Here is a 15,109-nt window from a genome sequence, read left to right on the forward strand (position 1 = left end):
TGGCAAGAAGTTAGCAGACTTAGTAATCCTAACCACAATGATCCAAATAGATTTAAACTAATTCTGCGATCAAGGAAGTTTGGTAACAAATTCTATATTGATTACCTCCCATTTCCATAAAGGAAACTTAATCTCCTAAGGAAATCCACTTGGCCTCAAGTTCTTAACCTTCACTTATTGACACACCATACACTTATCCATAAAACTGGCCACATCTTACTTTATATTATTCCACCAATAAATATCCTTAACATCATAATACATCTTCATCAAACCAGGATGAATAGTATAATGCAACCCATGAGTCTCAACTAAGATTATTTCTCACAATATATCTATGTCGAAAATGAATAGTTTGCCTTTATACCTCAAGATAGCATTGCCACTAGTCATAAAAACTTCAACCTTTCATTGACCCATATCTTTTTTAATCTTCATTAAGATAGGATCCAATACATGCATCTCTGTTATATCAGCAACAAGATATAACTGTGCCACCTTATGCACAAACACACCACCATACTCAGAGTCCAAAAGACAAACTCCATGGTTAGCCAAATGATGAACATCTTTAATTAATTATAGCTTATCCTCACCCACATAATCTAGACTTCGTATGGATAACATACTAAGAGCATCAACATCTACGTTAACTTAACCTATGCAATATCCCAAAGTAAACTTTGCCCGATTTAGCTCCTAGTGCATGTATAAGAGACTTAAAGACTAAAAATTTTGTTAAAGACTAAAAATTTAGTCAAGTGTTGGGGACTTAGCCATTTTAGGACCTCCTAATTTGAGGATTTTTAAGTTGACATTCCAAAATTTGAGACAATGTTTTTTATTGAGTTATTTTATGTTCAAGGGTTCAAGTAGCATTGCTCGGGGTAGTTTTAATATTTTTTTGGATGGGGATTAGGTCACTTTTTGATTTTGATTATAGAACCTCACCGTAATAGTAGTGCAACACGGTGAAGGTTTTTTGTTTAATTTATTGATTTATAATTTAAGTGAATGTGTCAATATATTTATCCTAGTATGTAAAGTGCTTATTCGGTGAAAAGTGTTCATAAAAATCAATTAGAGGAAAGTTTAGCTAAGAGCCTTTGATTTATCCCAAGTTTAGTATTCGATTCTACAAAGATCAACTCTGAATGCATATAAATTTTGATATACGTGGAACTTTTAAGATCAAAACCCACTAAATTATAGAAAATTGAATTATCTTTTTAAAGATATAAATTTTGCCTTAATCTGATACTTGAGCAAAAATTTATGATTATTTTCATCAGAACTAGTAAGCCACCATGATAAGATCGTGTCATGATGGCCTTCAAATCAGTATTCTAGTATTGAATTTTTGGTTTAAATGATTAAGGGGAAATTGGGTCTTTCCCACCTCAATTGAATTTGTACAAACATGATCCAAGGCTTCAGTTAGGGCATTAAATGGCCATATTCTCCATTTTTACTCTCAAAAACAAACCCCAATCACCCCGTCTAAGTTCATACATTCCATCATCTTCTTTTTAAGAAAAATCAAGATTTTAAGTGAGCTAATCCAAGATCTCAAGAAAGCTTTCATGATCATCTCGAATGTTTGTAAGGCTAATATTTTTACACCATGTCAAGTCTATTAAGGCATGTGGGGTTATGAACAAGGGTATCCTTTCACCCTTGTGCCCAAATTACGTGATTTTTTGAACTTATTTAATTACTTTGAAGTAGGATTCATACCCATGTATGTATATTCCTGAACCATATGATTTTCATAAGATTTAAAGCTTTAAGTATATCTAGAAGTGCTTTTGTTTATGCTTTTAACTTATATGATTTATACTATGAATGAGATTTCAGTATCTTGACTTTTTATTATTGAAATATTTCAAGATTGTTACTGAGCATGAATTTTTATTATGAATTGATATGAGTTTAAAGCATTGCTTTTAAACCCTAAGTTAGAGTATTGATACTTTAAGAAGATTATGCTTTTAAGTATTCTTTGATAAGATTATTTATAAATTTAAGCAAGAATTGACCTTTTGATCCTCAGCTAAGAGATGCAATTCATATTTATTTATTTTGATTATAGTTTTAAAGCAAAGAGAAGCATAAATGGTTTTTGTTATAAACCCTTATGCTATTTTAAGGTGGATTTCCTAAAGAGTGAGCATATAAATAATATGAGAGTAGTATTTAGTATGGAGTTGGGTATGAGGCCAAGGTCACATGCCCCATAACTACATGCAACCATAGGTTTTAATTCCCAAAGTTGGTTCAGTATAGTGATTACTCTAGTTTAGGTTCTATTCTATTGGAAAAGGTAGAACATCTCTCCCAACGTGGGCAAGAGATGGTGGACTCTGTGATAACTCACATTATTTATGTAGGTTACAAGAATATCCCTAAAGAAAGAGTAAAAGTATAACTTTTAGAACTAAGTATTATGGCTTAAAAGGTTTATCATTAAGCTTTATTACTCAGGCTTTATTATTTCTCATAAGGTGGGTACCAGTTGTAGCACATCATAGCTAGATAGTTCACAGCTTCCAGTCAGCAAGTGATGAGATTTTTTGATTTGAGGACTTAAGTTAAATATAGTTTCATTACCAATATTCTGTTATATTGATTAGATATATATGGGGTCATGTCCCGGCTACCTATAGTTAATATTAGTAAGGGCTTCATATATAATCAGTAGGGTTGATGCATTTGATTTCAGATATGAGTCATATAACAAAAGGTGTAATCATTTTAAATAATTTTGATTTAAACATATTTTGCAAACATATCTCTTCCATTTATTTGTTTTAAATTTATATAACTTATTCAGTTGCAAATGAGTTATGCCAGTACAAGGGTTAGCTTGGAATTACTTATGTTCCTAAGCATTGTGTGACGTCCAGGGGATAGTCTCGGGGTGTTACAAACTTGGTATCAGAATCCAAAGTTAAAGTGTCATAAGGTTTCTATGAAGTTATGTCTAGTAGAGTCTTGAAGAAAGATACAAAGACATCTTTACTTTTTTTTAAGAATTTATAGGACATTTAGGAAATGTTTCCCTTCTTTCATGCCCTAGGGCATGTTGTAAAGTTTTTCTCTTAGAAACTTGTATTTGATTCATGTGTAACTCCATAATTCTTTATCTATGAATTTTTGAGATAACATGAGTACCAGATTCCAATCCTTTCTAAGATGATGCTAGTAGATTTATGATAAGTATGTTTAGAAGTCATACAAGGTGCTTCAGAGGAGCCCTCCTATGTGTTATAGGTCCCTTAGGTTTAAACCTTATGTCCTCATCCATATGAGTTGTGTAGTTGAGAAAAAATATATAATGTATTTAGCTTTCTTATTAACCTCTATAATTAAGATAGTGCTCATGGGAGGAGATAGTATGAACCCATAAAGTTAAATAAAATTTTACATTTGAGGGATATTATGACCTTAAATATTGTGATTCATAAGTATTAGAACCTTCTTATACTTGGAAGTATGGGTTTAGAAGTGTAGGTATAAGAAAGTTGGAATGGAAATTGATAGGAAGTATATAAATGAACTTATGCATGCTATCGAGTTTGTGTTAAGGTGATATATCCTTATGATTCAGCTTAGGGGTAATGAATGTGGTACTGCTTTCCTGGTAGAAGGTAGAGAAAGAGTTATTAGTTAAGGTAAATTATTGTTGCTTGAAGTAAGAAAGGAGTTATTGATGGTATTTATTGTGTTAGAAAAGTATAGGTTATGAATGAAAGTATTTGGTGGCTGAGAATTGTTAATATAGGCTTTCCTGTATAGCTGTGAAAAAAATGGTTGATACTTACACATGCAATTTTAGCATTGGATAAGTGAATAGTACTGAGATATAGAAGTAATATGTGCTAATGGATTATAATAAGATAGGCTATACGATCAGGATCAATTATTGTTATCATGAGGTTCTAGTGGACTAGTGTTTCTTGATGCCTTATTTTATAGCTTCCAATTGAGAATAGTATGTTATGTTTGGTTGTAAATCATGTTTAGCACACGACGTTAAGTTTGAATAGTGGATAATCATCAAGGTGGAAGTAATGATTTCTTAGTTAGTGATTCTACTTATATGGAAGTGATACAATAGCCTTGAATAGTGTATGCAATAGTTAAAGTTCAGTTATTTATAAATATGTATAATATTGTAAGTATGATATAGAGATGTGCACAAGGTGATATGGTGTTGCATTAGTTTCTTATGTTTTTAAGTGTTGTGTGTGGTTAGTAGTACCCTTGAGTTGCTAAATAGGAAAAAGGCAAGTTATATAGTACATGGTGTTCTTAATAGCTAAATAAAAGAGTTATGGATAGATGATGTTGAGATTTTTTGGTATGATTTTGTTTCTCATGGTTTAGGTAAAAATATAAGTTTAGAGATGTGATATTAGTAGGCTATGATAGAAGTAGTATGGTTTATTAATGGTTTGGGATATCCACGTTATGTGTTAGAATCTAAGTTTGAATCTTTGAAAATTGATCTAATATAAATAAGAGTTGAAGTTCTAGATGGTGTGCACTCCGAGTATGGTGATACTCATAAAGATTCTAAGTAAGTGTTCAATTTATTATATGATGACTATTATAGCTATAGAAAGATAGAATTTTATCTCAGAAGGATGTATTAGCAGTGGGTATCACACTTTTAAGTATAGTCTTTTGGGGTATGATTATTATTTCTATGTATTATTATATACTAGACTCTAGAGTATGGTGAATGTATTCCAGTTTACAATTTAATAAAGGATTCCATAGAGTTAGAATGATAGATTAAAGCTAAAGGGAGATGATAGGATAAGGAACCAAATCAAGATCTCAGGTTTTAGTAAGGATGTCAATGTGTTGTAGTATAACACTAATGGAAGAAGATGCCTGACCCATTCTCATCTCAGTTCAAAGTTTTGTACTTTAGTCCGTACAATATCAACTCATGATTTACATGTCCACTCCAGTTTCATAGTTTCTGTTAATGCACATAATAGAGAATTATGTACTCTTCCAGATCCTAGTATGAGGGGTTTCAGTTCATTTTGCAGTGCAAATTATGTCCCATGAATTTATGAACTCCAAACTCAGGTCATGTAGCTTATAACTCATGTACTTTAGTCCTTACAATATCAACTCATGATTTACATGTCAGCTCCAACTTCATAGTTTCTGTTCATGCACATAATAGAGAATCATGTACTCTTCCAGTTCCTAGTATGAGGGGTTTCCGTTCATTTGCAGTACAAATTATGTCCCATGAATTTATGAACTCCAAGCTCAGGTCATGTAGCTCATCACTCATGTACTCATGCTTTATAGTATGTTCAGTTTCATGTACTCATACTACACTTCTAATGATCAGTGAGATGTAGTTTATGTCTTGTATGCCCTCAGTTTTGATCTCTTTAATAAATCCATAATTTTTATACTCTATTCTTCAGGCCTAAGTTAAGTGTCCAAGTTATGCATAGTATTCTTTCATACTTTATGTTCTAAACTTTCAGTGACTTTCGTTATGTCAAGATAGTGATGATGAAAAATTATGTACATGAGAGAGAGAGTAAATGTTTAATGATTGGAAAGATGGTTGTATGCTTGCTTTATGTAAGTCTATAAGTTTGAAGAAATATTAACGTGAAGCTTTTGGTGTATGTTATGGTTAGTTAAGAATTTTATGTGTGTTATTTTAGGGTAGTGCATAGGAGTTGTTAGTGACAGAGGTTTGGAGGATATGAGAAAAATACTTTTATAGGTGTTTGTTAGAAGTGCATATTTGGGTATGGAGATAGGCTTAAATGTAATATTTGTATACATGAGGATAAATATGTTGCGCGTTAGTGAATGTTTAGTAAAAGGTTGAATGAAGTTGTTAAAGTAGTAATAAGAATTATTCATGTAATGAGAAGTTGTGAAAATACAGGGTTGAATTCATGATTTAGGCTAGTTTTATAGTGATATGTGTGCACTCTGTAGATTCTAGTAGGCTTGAACATGGTGAGAAAATTTAGTTTGGTTTAGACTTCAGTAGATAGAGTTAACAATGCCCATGCAAATATTTTACGTATCCTTATGTGAAGTGCAATTTTGAAGAGAAATGTATAGTTAAGTATAAGCTTTTAGTATACTTCTGTTTGTCTAGCCAACAATTTAGTTTAGTAGTCAAATAGACAAGTTCCTATGGTTTCCCATCATCCGATATAGTGTTATTATCTGAAGTTTCAGGAATATCACCATTCCAATAGATAGTTTATTTGTATCCACATAAATTATGAATCCACTTAATACCATGCATCATATTTTAGATTCAAATATTTAGACATGCATGTTTAGTATATGATCTTAGTTACCTTAGTTCAGTACTCTCAGTCTGACCAGTCTTATTCGGGGAAGAATGGTCCCAAAGGGGAGACATCATAATACCCCGTATTAAACTTAGCCAGGTTTCTCTAGTACTACATACATAAGAGGATTAAAGCCTGAACACATAGCAAAGATTTGGGGACTTAGCCATTTTAGGACCTCCTACTTTAAGGATTTTTAAGTTGACATTTAGGACTACGAGACAATGGATTTTCAGTTGATTCATGTTCAGGGATGTAAATATCATATTTTGGGGCAGTTTTGGTTTTTTTTTGGATGAGTATTAGGTTACTTTTGGATTTTAATTCTAGAACCTCACCGCAATAGTGGTGCGTCACAGAGGGTATAGAGATAGGAACATCATGGCATTACAGTGAAGATGTTTTAATCTAGTTCGTAATTTATAATTTGAGTGCATATGTCATAATTTTTATCCTATTGTATGAAGTTCTTATTAGGTGAAAAGTGTTTATAGAAATAACTTAGAGCAAAGTTGAGCTAAGAGACTTTGATTAGTCCCACACTTTGTATTTGATTTTACAATGGTCAATTTTTAACGTGTACAACTTTATATATACATTGAATTTTCATCTCATGACCTACCAAATTGTAGATAATTGAATTAGCTTTACAATTATACAAATTTTACCTTAATCTGATACCCAATCAAAAAGTTATGATCATTTTTATCAGAATCTGTAAGCCACCGCGATAAGAACGTGTCGCGATGGCCTTCAAATTGGCGTTCCATTTATGAATTTCTTATTTGAATGATAGAGGGTCAATTGGGTCCTTTACCACCTCAACCTAATTCGTAAAAACACAACATAAGGCTTCAGTTAGGGAATTATATGCCCATATTCTAAACTTTTTCTGTCAAGAACAAACCCTAATCACCCTTTCCAAGTTCATCCATTCCATCATTTACTCTTAAATAAAAATAAATAATTTAAGATCCCAAATCCATGAATCTCAAAAAGCTTTCAAGACCATATCTAAGGTTTTTAAGGCCAATATTTATCCACCATGTTAAGTCTATTAAGGTATATGGGGTTATGAAAAAGGGTATCCTTTCTTCCTTGTGGACAAGTATCATAATTCTAAGTTTTTATTTAATTGCTTTGAAGTAGGCTCATACACATGTAAGTATATTCTTAAAGTATATGATTTTTATGAGATTTAAATATTTAAGTATATCAAGAAGTGCTAATGTTTATGTTTTTAACTTACATGATTTATACTGTGAGCGAGATTGCACTATCTTGACTTGTTGTTGCTGAGATATTTCAAGACCATTGTTGAGCATGAAGTTTTATTATGAATAGACATAAGTTTAATGCATGGGTATTAGGCCCTAAGTTTAAGTATTAAGACTTTAAGAAGATTCTTTTTTTAAGTATTCTTTGATAATCTTATTTAAAAATTTAAGCAAGAATTGATCTCTTGATTCTCAGCTAAGAGATGCAATCCACGTTAATTCATTTTGACTACCGTTTAAAGAAAACAGAAGCATAAATTTTTTTCATTATAAACTTTTATGCTATTTTAAGCTAGATGTCCTAAAGACCAAGAATATAAGTAATATGAGAGTAGTATTTAGCACCATGTTTGGTATGAGGAAAGGTTACATAACCCAGAACTACGTGTCACTACAGGTTTGAATTCCCATAGTAGGTTTAATATAGCGATCTCTGTAGTTTAGGCTTTATTCTGGTGGCAAGGGTAGAACAGCTCTCCCAATGTGGGTAAGAGACATTGGACTCCATGATATCTCACATAGCTTATGTCGGTTAGAAGAGTCTCCAAAAAGAAAGAGTAGGTGTAAAAATTTTAGAACTAAGTGTAATGGCTTACAAAGAATATCATTATTCTTTATTACTTATGTTTATTATTTTGCAGTTTTGGTTTTATCCAAGCCCAAGGTTAGTCATTTACACTTAGCATATATTATTTAAAAGTTTGTGAGTATATTCAATCATTGTTTTACTTATGAATTCTCCCCCATATACTCAGTACATTCCAAAAGTACTAATCCACATATATGTCTATGTGCTACATTGTCACATAATGTAGGTACCAGTTATATCACATAATAGCCAAAGAGTTCACAGTTTCTAGTAACCAATTGATGAGTGTTTTTTATTTGAGGTGTTGAGTCAACTATTGTTTCAATACTATTTTTTCTTCAATTTTATTGATTAGAGATAGTTGGGGGTCATGTCCCGACTACCTATAGTCAATATTAATAAAGGCTTCATAGATAATCAGTAGAGTTGATGTATTTGATTTTAGATTTGAGTTATATGACTAGAGGTGTAATCATTTTAAATAATTCTGTTTTGAACATATTTAGCAAAGAGATCTCTTTCTTTTAGCTCTTTCAGATTTATGTATCTTATTCAGTTGCTCATGGGTTATGCCAGTACAAGGGTTAACTTGGTATCACTTGTGTTCCTAATCACCATGTGACGTCCAGGGGATAGTCTTTGGGTGCTAAGAACTTGGTATCAGAGCCCAAAGTTAAAGTTTCCGAGGTTGTCTATAAAGTCGTGTCTAGTAGAGTCTTGCAGAATGGTACGAAGACATTTGTACTTTTCTTCAAGATTATATAGGATATTTAGGAAATGTTTCCCTTCTTTCATGCCCTAGATCATGTTGTAAAGTTTTTCTCCCAGGAACTTCATTTGATTTGTGTGTAAATCCATAATTTTCATTGATGACTTTATGAGAAAACATGAGTACTAGATTCCATTTCCTTCCAAGATGATGCTCGTAGGTTTACTATCAGTATCTTCAAAAGTAATATAAGGGAGTTGATAGGAGCCCTCTAGTGTGTTATAAGCCCCTTAGGTCTAAAGCTTATGTCCTTATCCATATGAGTAGTGCAATTAAGATAGAATATGTTATGTATTTAGATTCCTCATTAACCTCTTTAATCCATATAGTGCTCATGAATGGAGGTAGTATGAACCCAAAGAGATAAATAAAGTTTTCATTTGAGGGATATTATGACCTTGAGTGTTGTGATTTATAAGTAGTAAGACCTTCTTATAGTTGAAAGTATGGGTTTAGAAGTGTACTATCTAGAAAGGTGGGAATGGTGATTGATTGAAAGTATATAGATAAACTTATGCATGCTATCAAGTTTTTGTTAAGGTGATATGTCCTTATGAGTCAGCTTATGGGTAATGAATATGGTACTTCTTTCCTGGTAGAAGGTCGAGAAACAGTTATTAGTTAAGGTGAATTATTATTTACTTGAAGTAGGAAAGAGTTATTAATAGGATTTATTTTGTTATAAATGTATAGGTTATTAATGAAAGTATTTGATGGTTGAGAATTGTTAATTTAGGCTTCCCCGCGTGGCAGTGAAAAAACAAAATTGGTTGATACTTTAAGAGCTATGCATATAATTGAAGCATATGGATTAGTGAATAGTTGTGATATGTAGAAATATTATATTCTAATGGATTATAATAGGATTGGCAATACAATCTTGATCAATTATTGTTATCATGAGGTTCTAGTGGACTAGTATTTCTTGATTCCTTATTTTATATCTTCCAAGTGAGAATAGTATGTGAGGTTGGGTTATAATTCATGTTTAGCACTAGACATGAAGTTTTAACAACAGATAATCATCAAGGTGGAAGTAATGTTTTCTTACTTAGTGATGCTAGTTCTGTAGATATGATCTAGTAGCCTTGAGTAGTGTATGCAATAGTTAAAGTACAGTTATTCATAATTAAGTATGTGGTTTAAGTATGATGTAGAGGTGTGCCAAAGGTGATATGGTTTTTCAGTATTTTCTAAGGTTATTAAGTGTTGTGTGTTCTTAGTAGTATGCTTGAGTTTCTAAAAGGGAAGAAAGAAAGCTATATAGTACATGGTGTTCTTAATAGGTAAGTTAAGGAGTTTTTGACAGATGATGTTAAGCCTTTTTGCTATAATTTTGTTTCTCATGGTTTAGGTAAAACTATAAGTTTAGAGATGTGATGTTAGTCGGTTATGATAAAAGTAGTATGGTTCATTAAAGGTTTGGGTATATCCATGTTAAGTGTTAGAATCTAAGTTTAAATTTTTGAAAATTGAGCTAATAGAAATAAAAGTTGTAGCTCTAGATGGTGTGCACTCCGGGTATGGTTATACTTATGAAGATTCTAAATTAATAAGTGTTCAATTTATTATGTGATGACTATTAAGGCTATAGAAAGGTAGAGTTGTATCTCTGAAGGATGTATTAGCAATGGGTTTCACAGTTTTAGGTATAGTTTTTCGGGGTTTGTTTATTATTTACGTACATTATTATATCTCAGACTCTAGAGTAAAGTTAATGTAGTCCAGTTTAGAGTTCAGTAAAGGGTGCCACAGACTTGGAATAATGTATTAAAGCTAAGGGGGAGATAATAGAATAAGGAACCAAGTCAATCTCTCAGATTCTAGTAGGGATGTCAATGTGTTGTAGAACATCACTAGGGGAGGAAGATGCCCGACCAATTCTTGTCTCAGTGAAAAGTTTGGTACTTTAGTCTATCGATATGTACTCATGCTTTACATGTTACTTCCGTCATCAAAGTTCATGTTCATGCACATAATAGAGAATTGTTTACTCTCCCAAATCCTAGTATAAGGGGTTTCAGTTCATTTTGCAGTACGAATCATGTCCCATAAATTTATGAACTCCAAGCTCAGGCTATGCAACTCATCAATCATGTACTTATGCTTTACAATATGTTCAGTTTCAGGAACTTATACTACACTTTTACTGATTAGCAAGATCCAGTTTATGTCAAGTACGCCCTATGTTTTTGGATCTCTTTGATGAATCCATAATGTTTATAGTCTATTCGGCAGGCCTCAGTTAAGTGTCCAACTTATGCATAGTATTCTTTCATGCTTTATGTTCTAAGCTTTCAGTGACCTTTCCTTATATCAAGATACTGATGATGAACAATTGTGCAAATGGGAGAGAGAGTAACTATTTCATGTATGGAAAGATGGTTGTATTCTTGATTTATATAAGTCTATAAGTTTGAAGAAATATTGAGGTGAAGCTTTTGGTGTATGTCATGGTTAGTTAAGAATTATATGTGTTTTTTGATGGGGTAGTGCATAGGAGTTGTTAGTGAAAGAGGTTTGGAAGATATGAGAAAGATGCTTTTATGGGTGTGTATTAGAAGTGCATATGTGGTTATGAATATAGGCTTAAATTTCATGTTTGTATATATGTAGTTGAATGGATTGTGCGTTAGTGAATGTTTAGTAAAATGTTTAATGTATTTGTCGAAGTGGTAATAAGAATTATTCATGAAATAAAGCCGGGTATGTTCAATTCATGATTTAGGCTAGTTTTACTGTGTTATGTGTGCACTCTGCAGATTCAAGTAGGCTTGAACATATTGAGAAAACTCAGTTCAGTTTAGACTTCAGTAGATAGAGTTAGCAGTGCCCATGCAAAAATTTTAAATAGCCTTAAATGAAGTGCAGTTTTGAAGTGAAATCTATAGTTAAATATAAGCTTTCAATATAATTCAGTCTGTTTAACCAACAATTCAGTTTAGTAGTCAGACAGAAAAGTTCCTATTGTTTCCCTTCTTCTGATCTAGTCTTATTATCTGAAGTTTCATGAGTATGGCCATTCAAAGGGATAGTTTGTTCGCATCCATGTAAATTATAAATCTAGTTCATCCCATGCATCATGTTTTTGATTCAGATGTTTAGTAATACATGTTCAGTATATGATCTCAGTTACCTTAGTTCAGTACTCTTGGTCTAACCAATTTCATTGGAGGAAGAATATTCCCAAGGGGGAGACATTGTAATACCCCGTATTAGGCTTATCCTGGTTTAGCTCCTAGTACTTGCATAAGAGGCTTAAAGCCTGAAAACCTAGCGAAAGTATTGGGGACTTAGCCATTTTAGGACCTCTTATTTTTAAAGATTTTTAAGTTTACATTCTGGACTACGAGACGATGATTTTTGAGTTGATTCATGTTTAGGGGTCTAACTATTATGTTTTGGGGATGTTTTGAATTTTTTTTATGAGGATTAGTTCACTTTTTGTGTTTTATTCTAGAAACTCACTACGATAGTGGTACGTCGAGGTGGGTATATCGATGGGCATATCATGACATCTCAGTAAAGGTGTTTTCATCTAGTTCTTGATGAATAATTTGGGTGCATGTGTCATTATTATTATCCTAGTGTATTAAGTTCTTATTAGGTGAAAAGTGTTCATACAAATAATTTAGAGCAAACTAGAGCTAGGAGACTTTGATTCATCCCAAGTATGGTATTCAATTCTACAAGTGTCAATTTTAACATGTATAAATTTTGATATACACTGAATTTTTAGCTCAAGACCAACCTTATTGTAGATAATTGAATTAGCGTTCCAATGATACAAATTTTGCCTTAATCCCACACACAAGCAGAAAGTTATGATCATTTTCATCAGAACCAGTAAGCCACCGCGATAAGACTACATCGCGATAGCCATCAAATCGGTATCCCCGTTATGAATTTTTGATTGAAATGAAGAAGGGGCAATTGGGTATTTTCCCGTGTAAATCCAATTCATAAAAGGATGACCTAAGGCTTTAGTTAGGGCATTATCTGCCCATATTTAAACTTTTTCTCTCAAGAATAAACACTAATCACCCCTTCCAAGTTCATCCATTCCATCATTTTATCTTCAAGAAAAATAAATATTTTAAGTACCATAATCCTTTAATCTCAAGAAACTTTCAAGATCATCTCTAAGGTTTTCAAGGCCAAGATTTATCCACCATGTTAAGTCTATTAAGGTATTTGGGGTTTTAAAAAAGGGTATCCTTTCACAGTTGTGCCCAAATTGTATAATTTTAACATTTTATTTAATTGCTTTGAAGCAAGGTTCATACCTTTGTATGTATATTCTTAAAGAATGTGATTTTCATGACATTTAATGATTTAAGTATATCAAGAAGTTCTTATGTTATGTTTTTAACTTACATGATTTATACTATGAATTAGTTTGCACAATCTTGACTTGTCATTGTTGAAACATTTCAAGATCATTATTGAGCATGAAGTTTTATTATGAATTTTAATAAGTTTAAAGCATGGGTATTAGGCCCTAAGTTTGAGTATTGAAACTTCGAGAAGATTATTCTTTTAAGTATGCTTTGATAAGCTTATTTAAATATTGAAGCAAGAATTGATCTTTTGATCCTCAACTAAGAGATGCAATACTCATTTATTTATTTTGACTATAGTTTAAGGAAAACAGAAGCTTAAATTGATTTGATTATACAGTCTTATGCTATTTTAAGGTGGATTTCGTAAAGAGTAAGAATATAAGTAATATAGGAGTAGTATTTATCACCAATTTAGGTATGAGACAAAGGTCATATTACCCAGAACTTCGTGTCAATCGTAGGTTTTAATACCCCTTGTGGGTTTAGTATAGTGATCACTCTAGTTTAGGAGTTATTGCGATGGTAAGGGTAGAAAAACTCTCCCAATATGGGTAAAAGATGTTGGACTCCATGATAGCTTACATGGTTTATGTCGGTTAGAAGAGTCTCCCAAAAGAAAGAGTAAAAGTACAACTTTTGGAACTAAGTTTTTTCTCTCACAAAGTTTAAAATTATTTTTTATTACTTATGCTTATTATTTTGCAGTTTTTGTTTTATTCAAGCCCAAGGTGACACATTTACACTTAGAATGCATTATTTCAAAGTTTATGACTATATTCGGCTATTGTTTTAATTATGCATTCACCCCTAAATATTCAGTACATTCTAGAAGAAATTATTCACACATATGTCTATGTGCTACATTATTTCATATATTATAGCCAGACAGTTTGCAGCTTCCAGTCAGCAAGTGATGAGTTCTTTTTATTTGAGGACTTGAGTCAACTAAGTGTCAGTACCATTCTTTTATTCGATTGTATTGTTTAGAGATAGCTGGGGGTCATGTACCAGCTACCTATAGTGAATGTTAGTAAAAGATTCATAGACAGTCAGAAGAGTTTATGTGTTTGATTTCAGATATGAGTTGTATGACCAGAGTTGTAATCATTTTAAATAATTTTGTTTTTAACATATTAAGCAAAGAAATCTTTTTGGTTTATTTCTTTTAGATTTATGTATCTTATTCGGCTGCTCACGAGTTATTCTTGTACAAGGGTTAGCTTGGTATCACTTGTGTTCCTAAGCACCATGTGACGTCCAGGGGGTAGTCTCAGGGAGTTCCAACCTTGGTTATATTAAGGCTCTTGCCCTAATTCTTGAGCAGCTCAAGCCATATACTCTGTTTAAGATTAATCTCTTTCTGGGATAAAACCTGTTGTAGGATCTTATAATCTGAAAGGATATCCATATGCACTCCATACAAATAGTCACGCAAGATTTTTAATGTAAACACCACAACCAATAAATCCAGGTCATGTATCAGGTTACTCTTCTAATGCACCTTCAATTGTCTAGAGACATAAGATATCACATTTCCATGATGTAATAAAACACAACCAAGTCCCACCCAAGAAACTTCTCAATAAACCACGAATCCATCATTACCCTTGATCAAGGTCAAAACTGAAGTTGAAGTCAAAATATAGTCAAGCTTCGAAACACTACCCTCACAGGCATCAAACCCTAAGAACTTAATCTTCTTCTGGGTCAAATTTGTCAACGAGGCAACTATAGTCGAAAAAATTCCACAAATGCTTTAATAGTAACTTGCT

This window comes from Capsicum annuum, chromosome 3 (genome assembly GCF_002878395.1).
Source record: "Capsicum annuum cultivar UCD-10X-F1 chromosome 3, UCD10Xv1.1, whole genome shotgun sequence".
In the NCBI taxonomy this organism is placed as follows: domain Eukaryota; kingdom Viridiplantae; phylum Streptophyta; class Magnoliopsida; order Solanales; family Solanaceae; genus Capsicum; species Capsicum annuum.